Source organism: Pogoniulus pusillus, chromosome 6, assembly GCF_015220805.1.
Source record: "Pogoniulus pusillus isolate bPogPus1 chromosome 6, bPogPus1.pri, whole genome shotgun sequence".
NCBI lineage: Eukaryota > Metazoa > Chordata > Aves > Piciformes > Lybiidae > Pogoniulus > Pogoniulus pusillus.
In genome coordinates, this window is record NC_087269.1 from 35,484,874 (window position 1) to 35,497,614 (window position 12,741).

Sequence of the window (12,741 nt, forward strand, 5' to 3'; positions counted from 1 at the left end):
GCTCCAGTGAGACTGAGCACAGTCAGTGACAATACAAGTGTGCATTACAGTGAGTACTGCCACCGAGACTTTGTGGCAGCACTCTTCAGCTGGGAACATGTCATAGTTTTGTATCTGTGGGAATTTCAGCTGGTGAAGAGTGGATGGCAGCTTGATGTGGGCTTTGATGTGTCTCAGATAGGCAATTCTTTTTGTTCTTTTGCAGAGAGAGCTCCAGTGGTACTCAAGAATCTCATTTAGATTCCTGTGCTAGATTTTGCCCATGTCCCTTCTGATGTAGCTAGGAATTCGTTACTATTTAACCTTGAACCTGGAAAGTTTTTGCTAGCTCAAAGACTGAAATACTTCTAACTGAAAATGCTGTCACTTCCAATTCATCTGAGAAAGAACGAAAGCAATCCCACCAGTTCACTTTTCTTTGCTAAATACTGAGTATAAATCGTTTAACGCAGACAGGCTTCCCTCAGCCAGGACCAGCAATGCTCTAGAGGGCAGGCTTTGCTTGTATTAGAAAGAAGCAAGCCCAATTTCAGTCAGCCCAAATAACATTTCAACAATTTAGCTTTCTTTTTATTCATAAATCAGGCAAATCAATAGTTGTTTAAAATGTGAAGGTTTTAATTTGCTGGCATTACATGAGAAGTAAAGGCAGCATTAAATTAAAGATACTACTGTGATGAGATCATGATGTCTCTGTGAATATTCAAGTCACCTTTTCAATTGGTGTGGGCTTTTCTTTCCCATTGGTATTAAATAGGTTTTGAGTTGAAAATTAGAAAAGGTCATCATATAGAAAGCCAGCTAGTTTAAGATTTGTTGTTGAGCTGGTTGCAGTTTCAGAGAAGACAACATTTTAACTTGTACAGAATTTGCTGGGAGGTTTGTGATGGTCCCATTAGCATTGGTATTTATCACCTGGTCTTGTCTTAATTGATGGTGAAAAATTCAGAGGTGACATACATTGTCTTATTCCACAAGGTCTGAGTTAGTTTTTATGGCTGTGCCCTTAGAGACTGATAGATGGTTGGGAGGATTAAACTATTCTTTAATTATAGATGTTTGTAATTCACTGTGGTCTGAAATGGTATAACTGTACTGTGATCAGTGGAATCATGTAGTCTGCTTTTACTGAGGATCTTCTTGGATCTGCTGTCCTGTTGTCACAACCTGTGTGTAATATGCAGGTGGACTCTTTGGCGTGGTGAAGAACAGCATTTCTTCTCGCCTGTGCAGCTGCTGACCCACTTCTCATCAGCTCTGCACTCAGCTGAGATGGATCAACATGCACTCAATTGCCAAAATTAGTGTCTTGAGTGAGTGATCTAGGAGGCTGGAGTCTGTAAGAAGGCAAAAGGAAGCTGACTTTATTCAGTGTTACATGATTCTGTTTCTTTCTTATACATAACCACTAAGGGAAAAAAATAAGATAAAAGGATAAAGAAAAGCTCTAGACTGGTGAATGAAATCCTGTTTTCCTTTTGTTTGCTCCGGGGTTGGTCAGTAAGGGTAGAGAAATAATCATCTTTATGTGTGGCTATGCTTCAACTGGGTGAGGAGGTTGAGATCTGTAAAATGAAGGTGCGACACAGTATATAATTTAAATATCAGTTTGAAATTTCTGTCTTCTAATTATGGTGTGTTTATATAGCAATTTTGCTTTTTTTCCTTCTCTCTGGTGGTTTTTTTTCCCCTCAGACTTTTACAACTCACCTTTTAAGGCATTCACAGTCTGTGGGCATGGGGCGAAATGATTAATAGCCTGTATTGATTTTTTAAAATAAGGAGATACAGTAGCATGAAGCAGGGAACAGCAGACTTAAATTTTCCATTATGTTTTCACTCCTGGAGAGAGTGCTTGGGAATGATTATTTCTATTGGAATGTCAGTGAGTTTCTGAATATTAACAATCTTTTCTTGTGTTTCTTTTAAGGCTGATAAATGTTTCCATTTACTTTTTTTTTTCTCCTGCTAAATTCTTGATTCTTTTAGGAAATGATCATATTAAATGAGATTTTAAAACAAAGTGTCAGAAGAAATAGATGAGTTGTCTGTCTGTCTGTACACGATTACCAAATGAACTGTACATTGAGATGGTGAGCAATGGAGCATGCAGATAGAAAAGATCATTTTTAAGGGATCTGTGAAATTTAGAAAGCCAATTACTATTCTGCCAATGGAGACTTTTTCACTAAACTTGTCCCAGTAAAAGTTTAAATACCTATTAATTAACGTTTAACTGATTCTTAATGGCAGTGAGGTCTAGTGGCAGTGTGACTTCCACATGAAAATGAGTCTGACGTTGGCTCTGTGGAGTGGGGAGATACATCACTGTTAATATGGTAGTTCATTTATTACCCTGGTGTCTTCATTCAGCGACATTCAAGGGCAGTGAAGTGAGAATATCATCATCAGTTTGGGTAGGAATTTAAATTAGAGATGTCAATATGGTGGCTGTGCACCAGTCTGAAGGTCAGGGAGAAAGGCAAGAGGAGCTTCAGGAAATGGGGACTGTGGGAGACTACTGACCCCAGCCACACTCAGCCACAAGCTGCTGCAAGCAAACCCTGACCCTGGGCTAGAGATATATCTTGTGCTTCAGGTACCACTGCCACCAGAGGCATGTGAGATGTACCTAAACGACCTTCCACTGACATCTCCTTTATAGCTCTGCATTGAGCAAAGCTGTCTTCTAGAGCTTTTTCTACCTGTCCTGTCTCTGTGGTAATCATGGTTGCCAGTGAGCCACTAAGTGTATTTTATGCTTCACATTTTATCATAGACCTAAATTCTTGTCTTTATCTCAGTCCACCCTGTCCACACCATTCAAAAAAGGAAACACAACCAAACAACATCCCCCACACACCACCACCAAACCAAAAGCAAACAAACAAAAGCCATCTCTGCCGCTGCTGAGGGACAGCTTTGTCTTACAGAGAGGCCTGAGTATCACCAGCAGCAGTAGGGGGAACAAAGCTGATGTTCCTATCTAGCACCCGGATTCAAATAGGCCATCTTGCAGTAAAACTACAGGAGCAAATACAAGCCAAAGCTGACCTCCAGCAGCCATGTGATATTCTAAGGCATAGAATGCAAACTTAGTGGGCCAAGCAGTGCTCTTAAATGTGTGTAAAGATGATAGTCAATATCCACTGTTTTTTTTGATTCTGCAGAAATTTATAGGACAATTTTTGCCTTCTCTATGATTCAGGAAGCAGTTTGGTCAGTATAGTATTTAAAAAATAAGCTGTGAGAGAGGCAGGGCTGTTGTTGGGGCTTTTTTTTTTCTTGCCTTGGGCATTTTACCTTAAAAACTCTAGCATGTTATTTCAGAGGTACTGAACACCTGTCATTCTGGCCTAGGGGTTTTCCATTCTCAACCTGGCATCTGCAATTTCCATTTTTTTTAATTTCTAAAATAAAAAGGTAAAGCCTTGGTTTTGTGTGGAACTTTGTCCTTAAACAGAAAGTAAGACCTTGTGTGTTTTGTGTTTCTAGTCTTGATTCTGGTCCCTTCTCCATTTCTCTTAAACATCATCTGTTACTTGTGTATGAAGAGGAAATCCCACACTAAGAGCATCAATGAGCCTTCTTACTACAATTTCCCCCCATTTGGAAGTGTGTATGGTAACTGCATCAGTAGATCAGTTGACATAAAGAGTGAATGCTAAGACTTCTTTCAGGTTTTCTCTTTTCACATGGGCTTTCACTGTTAACAGTGTAAGAATAAGTACCTCTGTATAAAATTGAATTTGGCTGCAAAAGATGAACTGATTGAGTGAATGATTGTAGAACGGGTCTGGGCACCCTTGGTTCAAAATAATATGCATGGATACATGAAATATGAAAAGTAATTAATTCAGTGAAAAGGAAAGTTGAGGATTTTAGCATTACTAGTGTAGTGTTCTGGAAAAGGTAAGATGTTAAGAAGATGATGCTTAACCATCTATGAAATCTTTTTCTTTTAACTTTTAGAAAGGTTGCCCTTAACCTTTTACTTTTAAGATAGGCAAAATGGTTTAATTTGAATTAAGGTGGACCTGATTTTGCCCTGAAACATGAAATAAACATAATTTAGCTTTTTTCTTGCTGTTACATTTTCTTTCATTCCTCTCATTGTAGTATGTGTGTTGGTCTTGGTCTCATGTGAAATATTTATTCAGTTTCATTAATATACCTTTATCAGTGCTGCTGAAAAGCTGATGTTCAGAATTCAAAAGCCCGTTCTGATTAACTGTAACATCTCCTACAAAGTGGAATTTTAAGTATAGTGAATTGTAAGTTTGTGTTCCCTGTCATTTTACTTGTGATATGTTACAGTGTTTCTTCTGGCATGTGTAGATTGTGCATGGATAAGTTTTAGTAAAAGCTCAAATCCTCATGCACACTCCTAATCCTAGTACAGTGCTTTTACTGTGGATTGCATTATACTTATGTTTTTTGAAGTTGCAAACCTTTGTAATGCTGTCAATAGCCTGTAATGTGTCCTGACTATCTGAGTCTGTATATATGTGAGAAGTGTGTTCTTGTCACATAACCGCAGTTTGTCTTGTTCTGGGAAATGTGAAGAAGAAATTAAAGGAAACAGTGGAGAGAAAGTGTTCTGTTTTCAGGTGAAGGAAGCAGAAGGTCGTAGTGCAAAGTCTTGGGGAAGAAACAGTTTGTTTAAAAATGTCTTGGCATACGTCTCTTGCATCTCAGTAGCTGAGAAGTAATAAGCAAATTGTGATCCAGACGCTTTGTTTCTTTTTTTTGGTGGTGGTTTTTGTTTGTTAGTTTGGTTTGGGTTTTTTTGATAAGACAAAATAATGAGCAAAATAATGAGAAAATAGTCCTGTAATCGACTAATAGCCTGGCTAAAATGATATGATGCCTCCTTTGCTCTGCTTGAGCTATCCTGTGCATTGATGCCACCAGAGAAGGAAACAGGAAACATTAAAGAGCAACTTAACGGTATGAAGAAGGTGTTACAAGGATCAGTTGCTGGATGCTGAAGTCAAATTCAGAAGAAATTAGACAAAAATTACAGTGTATTTGTAGTGGTGCAGCTGAACTGTACTGTGACAAACCAGCTGTTGGGGAGGCAGTTTCTCTTTCCAGTAAAGTTTGGTAGCCCTTCTGCAAGCTGAAGTGCAAGTGGTGAGCTCTGTGCAAGGCAGCAACTTGTCGCCGTCCCTGGAGGTGTTCAAGAAAAGACTGGATGAGGCACTTTGTGCCATGTTCTAGTTGATTGGATAGGGCTGGGTGCTAGGTTGGACTGGATGATCTTGGAGGTCTCTTTCAACCTGGCTGATTCTGTGATTCTCTTCTATGATTCTGCACAAGTGCTGCCCCCGAGCTCAGGAGTCAGCGGTGTGTAGGTGTGCTTGTACGCTCAGCATGTGTAGAATGTGACTGTATTTCAGCCAAACTGACAAGACTGTTTTCATTCCTTGTCAGACTCAGGCTCTCATCTTGGTCATCTGAAGAGTGGACTGTAATTAACTGCAATACAGATATATGTACCAGTTTAGAAATATGGGCAAAATTACTGGAAATCTCATCTAATTGGATTATATCTTGCCATTTAAGACTTTAAGCAGTATTATTCTGTGCAGCTAAAATTAATCTCCTTTTTTACCCCTGTCATGGACTGCATTAAAATACTGTCAGGAGTGTGCTGGTGCTGAGCGATAGAGTATTCAGCCCAGCTGCTTTGTAAAGTCATCAGTGTTATGCATATAGAAATGGTAAGTCTCTGATATTTTCTCATTTATTATGAATGAATACCAGAATGAAAATTGATAATCAGTCTTAATAAAAGAACTGATTGTGCAGTTTACATCAAGTGGTTTTAATAAAATACCTGATCCTTGAATGCGCATACTTAGATTTACATATTTGCATCACTGCAATTAGTAGTTAGTATTTAAAGGGCACAATTCCTGTTTCACATACTTTTAATCACTCAAGCTTGCTTTTCCAACATGCAGAGTTAAGCTAAATACACTCATTTGGTGTTTTTTCTTTCCCCCAACCATGTAATTCCCCTCCTCCCCCGGAATTAAATGTTTAGTTTGGCTTGTGTAATCTGTGAAATAGATCAATAAATAAAATGGTAATGCCCTTCAGCACTGAAGACTTTCAAACCTTTATAACAGTGCATGGGATTTTTCCAAGTGTTAAAATGTTTTGGCAGCAGCAACATGGTGAACACAGCTTATGCTTCCTCTCTTCCCAGCAACGTGTTTAACTCCCTAAGTACGATCTAACAGATAAAGAGAATGGACTGCGAATAGCCTGGCGCTGCACAGACTTCCCAAGCCCCTTTGGTCAAGTTCTGTGAGAGGCATTTGCAAACGCAGTGGGGATTGCTTCTAAAATAAGAAAGAAGCATGCCTGTGATTTCTATAAAACCAGTGTGTCATGCTGTGCAAGATGCACTTGCAACCACTCCAACGTAGTGAGCTGTGTTGTGTAAGCTGTGGTGCTCCACATCCCCCGGTGAGGCAGGTGTCACAGCAGCCGTGGCTTTGCTGTGCAAATCACAGTATCACAGTATTATTAGGATTGGAAGAGACCTCACAGATCATCAAGTCCAACCCTTTACCACAGAGCTCAAGGCTAGACCATGGCACCAAGTGCCACATCCAATCCTGCCTTGAACAGCCCCAGGGATGGCGACTCCACCACCTCCCCGGGCAGCCCATTCCAGTGTCCAATGACTCTCTCAGTGAAGAAATTTCTCCTCACCTCGAGCCTAAATCTCCCCTGGCGCAGCCTGAGGCTGTGTCCTCTCGTTCTGGTGCTGGCCACCTGAGAGAAGAGAGCAACTTCCTCCTGGCCACAACCTCCCCTCAGGTAGTTGTAGACAGCAATAAGGTCACCCCTGAGCCTCCTCTTCTCCAGGCTAAACAATTCCAGCTCCCTCAGCCTCTCCTCATAGGGCTGTGCTCAAGGCCTCTCACCAGCCTCGTCGCCCTTCTCTGGACATGCTCAAGCATTTCGATGGTTTGAAGGAAAGCTCCTCTCACCTGCCCACTGCTTCTCAGCCTCCTGCAAGGAAACTGAATTCACCCACAGCTCTTGGTGTGTTATGTTTCCCTGTGCCTCCCCAGAGCACTGTTTTCCCCTACAGAGCCTACAGTGTCAGCCTTCTGCAGGAATGTATCTGCAGTTTGGCTGGTGCTGAGTCATAACTACATCTGGTGAAAGTTTAGTTACACATCAAGTAGCCTATATTTGTAGATATGCTTTGGTGGACTGCTGCTTCACAACCCTGAACTTTTTAAGATGGTATAATATTAAAGATTTAACATTATATAAAGACTTGGGGAAAAAAAAGGAAAAAAAAGCAAAGCTAAACTAGTGGCTAGGATGAAATTAATAATTCAGAACATTGAAATGATGGATGAAAGTCAGACAGGCAATAAATGAATACTTATGTTCTGCTGACCATATGTGTTTTGGTGCGAAATACTTCTCATCAAGTGGCAAAAATGTTAGTGGCTCTAGTAAGCCTGTGGTACAGCTGCCCTTATTTCAACACTGAGGAGAGGTTTCTCTGTCTTTTTAGGAGCAGACAGGAAATTATATTTGGTTTGCACATGCCAAAAGTTGTTGTGGTTGGTTGGTTGGTTTCCATTATGATCCTCTCTTCTGCTCTCCTGATTTAAGCTCTGTGTTTAAAAGGGTGTTGGCCTGTCTTCATTGCTGCTTTCCTCTCTTCCTTTTTAACTTTCTCTTCAGCTCCCAATGCCCTCTCTGGCCTCCCACCCCCCTTTGGTCTCCTCATCCCTTTCAGACTCCCACCTTCTCTTGGTCCCTCACCCACCTTGGGTTGTGAATGTAGCAGGAACTGCTCTGGTTTGTTCATTCCCAAATGCTGCATATGCTAGGCAAAGTGGAGACCAGAATTTATATTGTTTTTTGGCAGAGACTTGGTGAAGGGCAAAAGCCCAGTACTTGTACCTTTCAGACTCTTAGCTGCAAAGCTCCACAGGCCAAAGCCTATGTCAGGGTAGGAGTGGTAGGGCAAAAGAGGTCAGTGTGGTCTGAACTGTAGCTTACATTAAAAGCTGCTGCTTTTTGAAGGATTTGGGGCTGAGTTGCTTCTTACCAGGCTAAGCATCTGTAGTGATTCTTCCGTGGCTTTCTCCCTATTCCTTATAAGCAGTGGAGAGAAACCAGATTTTGTAATTAGCTGAGCACCAGTTGGAGCATAATTTCACAACACATGCTGAATGCAGTGTGCTTCTTTGATACATGCTTGGTTCTCAGTGCAATATTCTGAAGAGCTAACATCAAAGATGTATCCAAAATCAATATTTGTATGACATACCAATGGAATTCTGCTGGCCTGGTGCTGCTTAAAGAGGTGCCTTGAGTACAAACAGAATCACAAAACAGCATCTGAGGTAGGGAGTTGCAACTGAAAATTAAACATGCTGTGGGAAATGTTAGATTTAATAGAAGTGTGGCTGTTTCAACATCTTTATGTTGAAAATGAAAAAGAAAGGAATCAATAAGATGTTGCTGGTAGCCCCAGTATGATATTACACAAATTGCCTTTTTTGACCTGGGCAACATATGATGAGTCTGATCTGACTAAGAGCGATGTATTTGATGCTCCTAATTCAAATCATAATGAACTTCATTCTAAGTTGCAGTGATATGAAACATTTGATTCTTCTGTCAGCCTTCTATTTACAAAAGGTTTCCATGGTGTTACACGCAAAGCACATCAGCTGAGATACTGATACCCTAACTAGCAGCTGGCTCTTCCACTAATGAGAAATAACTGCTCACTTTTTGGACTAGCAAGGAGTTAATGCTGTTGCCTTAACTTCTTTGTAACCACTGGCAATATGGCTAGCTCCTTTATTTCTAGTGGATTTTTGTTACTGCAACACATCTTTTATGTGTAACTCTACCTGACTACTTTTGCTGCTGTTGGATGGAAGGCTGTGTTCCTTGTTCCTCACCACTGGCTTGGTGTTAGACTGATCAGTACCTTGTATGTGATTATGGCCATTTTAGAGGAACACCAAAATGCAAGGACAGGAGATATTGGTCATCATGACAAGTCAAATTCATTAAAGAGGAGGAACTGTTTTAAGTAAAGACTTTGATGCTAAAATCACAATAACAGGTAAAACTAATGTTCTTAAAACACTTTTGTGATGACTGTCAAGTTGGCCAACAGTTTTCTATTATTGTAATTTACTTCATGTACCTTGACTTGGAAAAGCCTTTAGGAAGACATTTAATCAGAAATATGCAAATGGTTCTGCTATCTTCAGTAGGAAATAGGCCATTAGGAATAGCAAATCTTAAATGTTTTCTTAAATGTTGAGAAATACAGATACTAGTTATATATGGTGAGCTAAGCAGCCTTCATTTTTATTCTACAGTGCAGCAGCCAGAGAAATTTTCTGCAGATTTTCAAATACTCCCAAAGCAGAGCTGTGCAAGTCATTCTGGAGAAGCTGCTGTTGGGTGACCTGTGCCCAAAATGCTTCTGGTTCCATGACAAAACATAAATCCTAGGGAGACAGAAAAGAAAGAGTTCTTAAAAAAATTGAATAAACCTTTTTATTCATTATTAAATCTTTTATTTAATTGAATGTGCTAAACTTGGTCCAAAACATAACATTTCAAATGGAAAACCAAAATGCTTCACTTTAAAAGTGTCATAATTTGTATTTTTTTTTTACATGCCTTTTGCATGATGCAAGTTAGCAAAGGCTTCAGGTTTCTCCAAACTGTCTTCTACAGAAAATGAACTATTTATAAGAAAAATGTATTTGGCTTTCCTTATACTGTGGTTTCTTTAATAAAGCTGGTCCAATGCTGCAAATCTGTAGCTACACAGAGTCTTTGTTTCCTATCCATCATGATAGAAATAGTGATTTTCTCTAAGCAGGGTGTACAAGGTTGACACTCTAACTCTGGTCCTATGTACTTACAGTCATAGGTGACTCATGCTATGTTTTCTCTTTCTGTAAATTGAAAACCTTTGAAAAGAGGCTACAGGCTCCAATTCAGATGCCCCTAATTTCTACCTCAGTTTTTGTATATCTGGTTTCCTACTGGCTGTTGATCTTCAAAAGGTTTACCAGGAAAAAAACATTTTACAGTTTAATACAGGGGAATATTACACAACCTGAATCTGTGCTTACAAGTATCTCTATCTCCATATTACAAACAAGTTAGCTAAAACACATGTAAAGACACAACTTACTCAAAGTCATGCAATAAGAGAGGCAAAAGGCAGAAGCTGGTTGTCCAGGCTCCTTCCTGTTTCCCCACGCAGGGTTATACCTGTATGTGATGCAGCATGTGGGTAAAATACAATCAGTTCACTGTGCCCATTTCTTTGTCTTTACCAGAGGGCAGCATGTGGGCTTCCAGAGCTGCAAATGCATCAGTCCATTCCATTTTGCATATTACTGTGATCATATTTTTGATTGTGGATCTATGACAATCTTTTTCAATAATGTGTGCCCTGTCTTTATAACCATCTAGGTTCAGGATGCCTAGACAGATGATTTGGAAAAAGGCCTCTGTGACATAGGTCCCTACTGACACTGTCTGTACAAGTAGTAAGACACCAAGGCAGAAGGTAAGAAAAGCCTCTTTTAATTTTTTAACTTAAGTGATGTAAAGCCTAATGAGGTGATTTTAATTTATTTGGCTACCAGCAGTGGTATTTAAATGAAGCACATAATTCGTTAAATACTAACAAATATGCTTCAGTCTGTAAAGCTAATGTAATTTTTTGCTTCACTGGTAGCCTTGGAGCCGTTTGATTTCCCCTTGCCTGAAGTTCAACTTCCTCTGTAAGCAGGGCCATACCAGCAGATTTAATTGAGCTTTCTGTTTGTCACATTTTAAAATATGGCATATTAATTTCTTGTTTAGCCTACTGGACTCTTACAAAGCCCTTGCTGCCTGTCCATCTGCCATTTCAGATGAGTGAGCCGTGCGGTTTGCTCAGCTCTTGAGCATGCTGTAACTTGTACATAAATCTGCTGCTTGATTTGTTTCTCACATTGCATTCAGCTTAGGCAGTGGACACTGGAACTCTTGTAATCACTTTGTCAAACAGAAGATTTTAAGACCCTATCACAGCTTCCATTGCAAGTACTTATATTGATCCTGAATCTTAAGTTTCCTCATCCTTTATTGGCCTGTAACTTGTGAGATTGAGCAAGCAGCTTGGAGTTCTTCTGAAGCACCATAATCTGCGTCCCTCTTATTACTGTGCTCGCAGAAGGATGTGGGCTTTTTGAGTACATAATAGGATCTATGTGTGATTCATTATTTCAGAGCATTTTACAAAGGTTGTGTTGTTATTTTGAAGGAGGAAAGGGGATAGTGTTTGGTTATTTTCCAGACAGAATGATGTATGAAGCTCCAGAGAGCTATTTTAACCATCTGATATGTGTAAAACTAGACTAAGAGGTAGTTTGAATGATGAATTTTTTGGGGGCAAAACTTCTTTTGATGTGAAGCCGTATAAATATTGGAGTTTTTTTATAATGACTGTAGTTGCAGAGATTTTGATGGATATTTTTAATACATCAAAGTAAATTGTTTTTAGAGGGAAAAATGAAATGCTTTCTAGTTATAGAACACTGAATTGAATGGGCATCTGTGGAGTTATCAGAAATGGTTGGTAGGGAGCAAGACCAGAAGACCAAAGAAATGTTCATTGTACTAACTCTGTTCAGTGAAAAACAAAAAAGGCAACATTATGAATTTTCAAGTAATATACAGAGTTAATACAGTGTTCTTACAGGAAAATTTTGTTAGGAAAAAGGGAAACACATTTTTTTCAGGTGGGGGAAGAAAAGCATTATTTGACTCACAAATCTTCTGGAAGAACCCTTATGTTCCCTGTTGCAAATATGCAAATTTAACTGTATTTTACATCTTTTCACTGAGTCCTGCTGGATGAAACATGTCTCAAGGGCAATTGAAAGAGGAGGAACATTTGATAAATACACACAGCTCCAGGCAAAGCTCTCTTCACCCCCACAGAGCCATGATGCCAGTGTGCTCTCTGCTGTGCCACACATTTTTTCTTCTCCTTTGGGCTCTGAATCAAACCCATTGGAAATCAGTGGGACTCTGTAGACTTCAAAGAGCTCTGGATTGAGCACTATGGAGGAAGTTTAGGTCAGGAAATACTCATCCATTTCCCTTACTTGCTTTAATTTCAGAAAGAAGCCTGCTGTATTCCATCTGTTCTCAAACAGTCCTCGGCCATGAGCCACCACAGCCTGGCACCATGTTATCAGTCTGTCAAAAAAAAGGAAGTAGCACAGTTGTTCTTCTGTTGTCCTGGCTCCTGTTGTAGTGGCTGGGCCTTTCAACATAGCTTCTTTTTCTTTCTCATTATATGATGCAGTGCAAGAAAGTATCTGGCATCTTAATAGTATTAGTTTTATGCTAATCTGGTTTTCAGCTGTGAGATGAACATCAGATGCTCGCATGGTTTCTCTACCCACATACAATGTGTGCTTGTGTGTGCATATAAATTCATGTTATACCACTGCTCTTACAAAATTCTGCAGAATTAAAAAATTACTGTTTTTAAATGGGTATTTATTTGAGAGAGACAGAAATAGATGGTATCTCCATCCCGCTACAGGGATAACTGCTATTGCTTTGGTCTTTTTGCATCTGTTGGAAGGACAAAAGACTGTTTGGAATCATGTTGCTGAAAACTGGATCAATTTCAGAGACAAAATAATCCAC

General features: G+C 39.6%; 1 long non-coding RNA gene across 1 annotated transcript in view; it reads left to right on the top strand.

Annotated features, from left to right (window-relative positions):
- The first annotated feature begins 1,352 nt into the window (after window positions 1-1,352).
- Window positions 1,353-12,741, top strand: part of LOC135176284 (uncharacterized) — an 81,600-nt gene continuing 70,211 nt past the window's right edge. Inside the window, exons 1-2 of the long non-coding RNA XR_010302599.1 lie at window positions 1,353-1,578; window positions 10,504-10,600. This is a non-coding gene — a long non-coding RNA (uncharacterized LOC135176284). The remainder of the gene's footprint in view (window positions 1,579-10,503; window positions 10,601-12,741) is intronic.